Source organism: Amblyomma maculatum, chromosome 11 (genome assembly GCF_055883805.1).
Source record: "Amblyomma maculatum isolate TAMU_Amacu chromosome 11, ASM5588380v1, whole genome shotgun sequence".
Lineage (NCBI taxonomy): Eukaryota > Metazoa > Arthropoda > Arachnida > Ixodida > Ixodidae > Amblyomma > Amblyomma maculatum.
Window position 1 is genome coordinate 39406105 of NC_139354.1, and position 7286 is coordinate 39413390.

Below are 7286 nucleotides of genomic sequence, written 5' to 3' on the forward strand. Positions count from 1 at the left end.
TCAAGTGTTCACTGTGCATTCTTTCCACAACATTCACTCTACCCGCCATCATAAGAAATGTCATCATTCATCTTTTGTTTTTTAGCTTTGCAATTATGGAATGAGCTACCAAACGTCTCTACATCAGCATCATCATCCTGTTCATATATAAGTGTCTTGCGGGAACAGGCTGCTATATTTTTTTACCATTGCTGACATAAAGTTGGTGTGGTACATAGTAATTGTGCTTCCTACTGCTGTGTTGTGTAGTCTGGAGACATTTTTGACATCATGCACCATAGTTTGGTATCTGCACAAAGGTGCATATGTGCATGCTACCTGCAAATAAATACTGATTGCATCTTTTATGCTGGCGTTTCACTCGCGCAAGTTACATAGGAGATGCCCATTCTGTGTACAACTGAAGTTGTGTGCTGGATTTATTTTTTTGCCCGAGCTAGGCTTCTGTCACCCCCCGTAGGTGGTCAGTTAAACGAGATTTCGTGTCTTGCACGTAAGTGGCTGTTTGGAGCTAAATAACTTGCTGCACAGTAAAGTTGTCATTTTAGATTGATTGGGTGAAATGTTCACAATGCAGCCGAATTGCATGCCAAATTTCTTCAGGGTGTTAGTAGTTTTTCTTCTTAAGTTGAGGCTGAAATGTATGGGCATTACATTAAAGGTATACTGAATAAAAAAATGCCGCCGAGATTTCCAGCGCAGATGGTAGCTATGGCATTGGGAGTGACCAAGACAATCCACTTTATGAACAGAAGTGAGCGGAAAGTAAGTATTTTAATGAATATTTCTCAAATCGCCGCACCTAGTGGGCTCCTGTGAAAGCTCTGACAAAAACCGGATATCGCGTCACAACTACCCCCATCGCGGCCGATCGCACCTATTCATTTTTCCTTTCCCGCCCCTGGCACTCTCAAAGCGCAGGGACGGACGTACTTTCTTTTCTTTTTTTTTTTTTTTTTTGCTGCTCGTGTTCTGCGCACAATTCATCGTTCCATCCCAGCGCGCAAGCAATTGTCCGCAATATGCGCCCTCGTACGCGTCCCCCTCGAGCTCCCTCGTTTGCAGCGTTCCACACTTCGCAGCATTGTGCACGGCGCGACGTGGGGGAACCGACACTGCATGCAGCCGGTCAACCAACTTCAGGTGCGGATGCGGTGGGATCGTGGGGCCATGACGTCCCTAGGGTAGTTGTGACGTCACACTTGCCGGCACGCAGTCGGGAGCGCGCTGCCTCTGACCCGGCGACCGCTCAGAAAACGTCAAAAATACAACCATATCCGCTCAAAACTAACCCGAATTATGTGTCTTTACTAGTGTAATCGTGTCTTAAGAATGCAATTGTGGTGCTTTCTCAATATTCTTGTATATTTGTTCAGTATACCTTTAAAGGTACAGGATAGGCTCTGTATGCATTTTGAGACTTTTTTTTTTCTTAATTTGTCATTCTCCTTTTCTCAGCAAACTACCTCGTTTGGATGTGTTCTTTTTCTCATTGTTTAACTTAACTGAAACGTTGATCTTGTAGTGAGCATTTGGGTCTTGTAATCTTTTACTGAAGCCATAAATTTCTTGCAAATTTGAAAGCTAACTACCCTTACTGCATTAATGACAACTGTTCTAATTTGTTAGCTTTGCATCTGTGGGCTAATAAAGCTCCAAAAACATCCAACTGGCTAGTTTTTCACAGATAAAATGTAACGAGACGTGGTGCAGTGGATAGGGTGCTCGACTGCTGTTCCCAGGGGTACTGGCCTGGGAAAACATTTAAAGCACTTTAAAAGCATATATTTAAAAGCATATTTGCAAGCATGTGAAGAGAAGCTTTGGGGAACATAAGGAAAGGCAGGACATAAATGGGGCGGGCATGTAGGGCAAGAGGTTCGGTAAACGTTTTTTTTTTTCTGCAAGTTAAAACTTCCCACACTTTCGCACAGAGCAAGCATCAGCGACGTGCTACGAAGGTAGACGATAAACAACTGATTTCAATTTTCCTATGCGAAAATAAACACTAAAGCAACATATCTTGAGATGACAATGGAAAGCTAGAGGTGAAATAAGAAGCAGTATACTGTTATAATTTCACAGGTGTCTGTCCTGCGCACCTTCGCACACCGCAGAAAGCGCTCTAACATTGACGTTACACATCCGTAACCTCCTTCGAGTTGAACGTAAGCTCTCACTAACATTTTTGCCGGTTTCTCGTCCGTTTCTCCATAGCTCCCAGATTCAAGGTGGCGCTAAGTCACGTGATCAAAGCTACAGCATTGCAAATAATTTCGTAGCTGCCACCTTACTACCCATACAATGTAGTCCACAACCTTGCCTGACGTCATGATTCCCCAAAACCACGTGACCCCCGCCACCGCTGCACCGACTATTACAGTGAAATTACCGGCCGGTCTTATATACCCTACCTGGGAATGGGTGTGCGTGTGTGTGTTGCCACTTACAATTGCCATTGGTGGCAAAAAATGTGGTCCATCTGCTCAAGACACAGGGTTCTGAGTGGTGTCAAATGAATCGGCACCATATGGCTCACAGAATGGTTTTTTGCGCTGAATTTAACGTGCGACGAAACCGTGATGGGAAACGAACTTAGGAAGTCGATGGCGGAGAGGGTTGTAGGTGGCACCAAAGGAATCGTTTTGTGACACGTTGGTAGCGGAATTGAAGACCTTGGAATAAATTCTGTAAAACCCGAGCTAGAGCTCTTAATTGTATGCCCGCGGCGGTCGAGCTCTATTTGTAACTTAGAAGCGCGCACCCAGCAAACCCATTTTGGGAAGAGATGTAAAGTTCAGCAATTGTGTACTGCAGTTAATCCGGTGGGCCCAGTTAATCGAAGGCACAACGACCGAGAGGTTGATGTGCGAAGGGCCTCAAGTAACGTCGTGAAAACACAAACTACACCTGCGACAGGATGGCAGCGTGCAGGCATAGGTAGCGCGCGTGCAGGGGGGGGGGGGGAGGTTCTGAAGACTTCTCCTCCTGGCGATGACCGAAATGGGAAGCAGTTATCCTGGCCAATGGAGTGGCCCATTACCACGATCGCTCCACTGACGGAAGCGCTGCGTGGCATCGTGACGTCATCGTGACGTCCTGAAGTGAGCAGCGATGCGTCACCGCCGGGAATTGTGTGAGCATGCCTAGGAGCGAACTCACTAACTATAAATCCGACGAAGTCCACGATATCCCAGGATTGAGAGCAAGGACCGAAGTGCGCTAGGAGTATAGCGCGTGAACAGTCGGTTCCTGCGCTATACGGTGCCCAAGATGGCCGCAGTCCATCAAGGAATGCAATTGGAGCCCACGTGCCTGGTATCACCGCTTCAAGAACCCTTGCAGGCAGGGACATGCTAGGGAAATAATGGGCGATAGCCTACGAGGTTATAAGCGCACCTGGGGGCAGACATGTTGTCGGCACATGCAGCTCTACCAGCTCTCGACGCCTAGCGCCAGCTAGGGGGAAATCCGCGCTCTACCGACGGTGCCACGAAAGACTGCTTTAATTCAGTGTTGTGGTGTATTTCTCTGTTTCTTTAGCTATCCGTTTTTCCTTTGGCGTCCACAAACGCCTGCCATGACTCAAAATGGATCAGGACCTCTCACTTGCTTACTAGCTGAGGGGAAGAAATATCACGAGACGGACTTTGGATCCCGCTCTCGGCGCGAAACAAGTGTCTCGGGTGAGAAGCGCACGAGACTCCGACGAGGCGAGTCGTAGGAAACGCTGCTCCGCGAATCCTTCTGTAACCTTTTGTTATGTAATTGAGTTAGTGTTCTTTGATTTCTTTTTTATTGAGATTAGTTGTCATCGTACAACGCAACCCGCAACCGACAATGTACTGTAAAAGCGCCCACCGCATGCCTGCAGCACTGCGGCGACAGACCACGTGGGATGCTGCCCGCCGAACTAAATGCGATTTCCACCGTTCCTTTCGGCTGTTCGAGCGACTCTGAACGAAAAGTGCAAAAACAGGGCCTCCTCGCCCCACGTCCTGTAGCGCAAACTACCTTTGTATATATATATATATATATATATATATATATATACATATATTTTAGAACCATTTGTCCCAGGTTTTCCATGGTGAGTCCGTAATGAACTAGCTTTTGTATGATTGTTTTTTTCCCGCTTCCACGGTCATAAAATGTCTGAAAAATGTTTGGAACTGGGACTTTTCACCTTTTTCGGGCTCACGTGGGAAGATAGATTAATTGCTTGCTGGTATGCTGAATGGTTGAAGCGCCGTAACACAATTGTAGTCTATACGGCGTTTTTTGTTCGTCATGGCGTGAAAGTTACTAGCACGAGACATTACCATTCATTCATCCATCCGTCCGCCCGTCCGTCCATCAATCCCATCCATCCATCCATCCATCCATCTATCCGTCCGTCCGTCCATCCGTACCTATAGGCCCGCGGCCTAGGCACCCTAGGCCCGACTAAAGCGTCCCGACTAAAATGGCCCGACTCATTTCCGCGTTCCTTTTATTTCTGTAGGGTATACTGCTGGGCTAGTTGGTGGTGGTTGTGAAACATTATGACCATTTTTCATTTATCATGCTGCATGTTGCTTTTACTTGCTTCTGTGCCTTGTTTTTATAGCCTCTTCTGTGTTTGTTGCACCGCGGTCGTTTTTTGTGGGGCGGCCTTCTCGTACTGAGATTTCGATACGGCTACTGGGATTGCTATATCTGTCTTGTGAGTGCGCTTGCGTGTCCAGTTCCTTATGCCAAGTATAAATGCGCGGATCAAAAGCGTCCAAAATAAAGTTGTAAGTTCAGCGCAGTTGTGTGTGTCCCTAGTCCTTTTTTGTCCTTGTCTGCCAGCGCTGCGACACCGTAATGTTTGACAACCTTTTATTTCGCCGCCGAATCAACCATGTAGCCCCATAAAGCCAACCCAATGAGTACTCAAGCTGTACTATTGCATCGTCCGTCGCGGGACGACGGGCTGCGCTGTGAGCGAGCTGTAGCGATGGTCACTTATTTAGATTAGAACAGCCAAAGTGATCACTTCTAGACTGCTCTTCAGTCTGGCTGCTCGACTCCTGCAAAAACGACGTATGGCTTCACTGCGCAACTTGGTTGCTTAAGCGGCACCTTCGCGCAACTGGCCTGACTACCCTGCAGAAATGGGTTCATGTAAACCCGGACGGGTCGGGATCACTCAACCCGACAACCGGCTGCCCCCGAGTCGACCCGCTAGCGTCGGGCTAATTTATACAAGGCCTGTGAGCGTAAATAAACCAAGATCACAAGATCGTTCATTGCGCTTACGCACAGTGATAAGGCCGCATTCCAGCGGCTGCCAGCAGCAACAAAAATTTAGAAGGGTTCACGGCAATATAAGGCTTTTCTTTATTCTTTATTCTATGATTACCCCGCTTAGCCCGAGGGCGCTACGGCAGTGGGGTACGGAATGAAAAAAAAAATAGTAATTTATGAAGCACACTTGATGACCTGAAAGCCGATTCCATTCACTGATGGATCGAACAAAAAAGGAACTGGAATACATGTTAGTTCTGGCACGGCATTTTAAAATTTTAAAACAATGATCTGTGCGAGCAGGACCTTTCTTTTAGATATTCTCGCTGCGCAAGCGACATTTGCAGATTTATAATGCTGAATGCGTCTTTCTTTTCATCAAATCGCGGTTGTGTGACATGTGGCTGCACTGCCATCGTCTTTCCGCATGTTTTTATTTTTCTTTATATTATTTGTTTCACACGTCAAAAAACATAATTGCACTTAGTTTCGCATAAGAGCTTAAAGACGAATGCCCCCTTTCCTCCTTCTTCTCTTCTTCCGCTTCTACCTCTTCTCTTCCTCTATCTTCCGTGTTTGTGCACTCATTATAATTTCATTGCTTTCTTTTCTTTGGCTTCATCGTCGGAGCTTATTGCGACGTCCTTACCGAGGAAATTATGTTGACATCAGAACCTATTGTGACGTCTCGTTGACACATCTTGCGGAATCTCACAGACACATCTCGCAGATGCGAGATATTCACCATGAGCCCCAAAAGTATTTCGCCCTAATAAAACAGCTGGCAGTAGCGCTTGCCAGTTGTCGTATTCGTTTCTTCGATGTGTTTGCATGTACTGACTGCGCAACTTCTACAACATCCAAAACCAACTAGCTTGACAATACCCATTCCTTTTTGTACTGTAATGTCACCTTATCACTGTACACATCATAACAGCATGCGCGGGACTTCTGCACAAAGATCTGCATTATTCGTGATGAGCCGGAGCCCTCCACTACGGCGTCTTTCATAGCCCGAGTTACAAACAAAAAAAACTGGGGAATCTACACTGCAGAAATGCGAAAGCCTGAACATTGCTGGTGCACCGTGTGCATCACGTCAACTAAATACACAGTCATTATCATTGCTAATGTCATCACTGTGATTGTCACTAATTGCAGTGTCATTGTCATCGCTACTATCATCCTCACGGTCATGGAGGAAAGAAAGCTTGTTTCCTTCCTCCATGCTTACGGTAGACAAGGAGAATTATACAGCTCGCAGTGTGTCTGTACAACGTTTCTGATAGCTGAAGTATACGCTATCAGCGATTACAGCGTGGGTATCTGCAGATATTAGCGATGCGCTCGTTCCACCAACTATAACGTCCTGAGGCGAAAGATCTGTCAAAGGAGCAATAACACGCCGAATGTCGTGTTGTCCTCGAGGAAAGCCTTGTCACTCGTCGGACGTTTCACTTATTTGGCACTAAATTTTCAAGCAATACTCGCTTCCCAGATACTCGATTCATAGTTTTGAAATGTTCGAGGCTTGAAACAACGACTTTAGAGAAATTTAGCTTACCGTGATCCGCGATCCGCCACCGTGACCCTCTACCGCGCGTGAGTGGGGCGCACAAGCTGATTGGTCCCGACGCGGCAGGTCCAAGGTGCAGGTCTATGTGCCGACATCAAGTATGTGGCGCCATCTATCGGCGTCAAGAGGATCTGGGCATGCGCAGAGGAACGCGCGGTGGCGGATAACGGTAGCGGATCGCGGATCACGGTAAGCTAAATCTCTCTATTAGCGCATGACGCAACAGGCATGCACAGACGAATCAACGAGACGCTCCCTGATTTCTGCTTTCCTGTGCCATATGCTCGATTCTGTCATTTCAAACCAGGACTTCGTAAATTATGGACCACCTGGGGTTCTTTAACGTGCGCTGACATCGCACAGCACGCGGGCGCAATGCTTTCCGCCTGCATTGAAAAGCGGCCGCCGAGGCCGGGATTCGAGCCCGCATCTTTGGGTA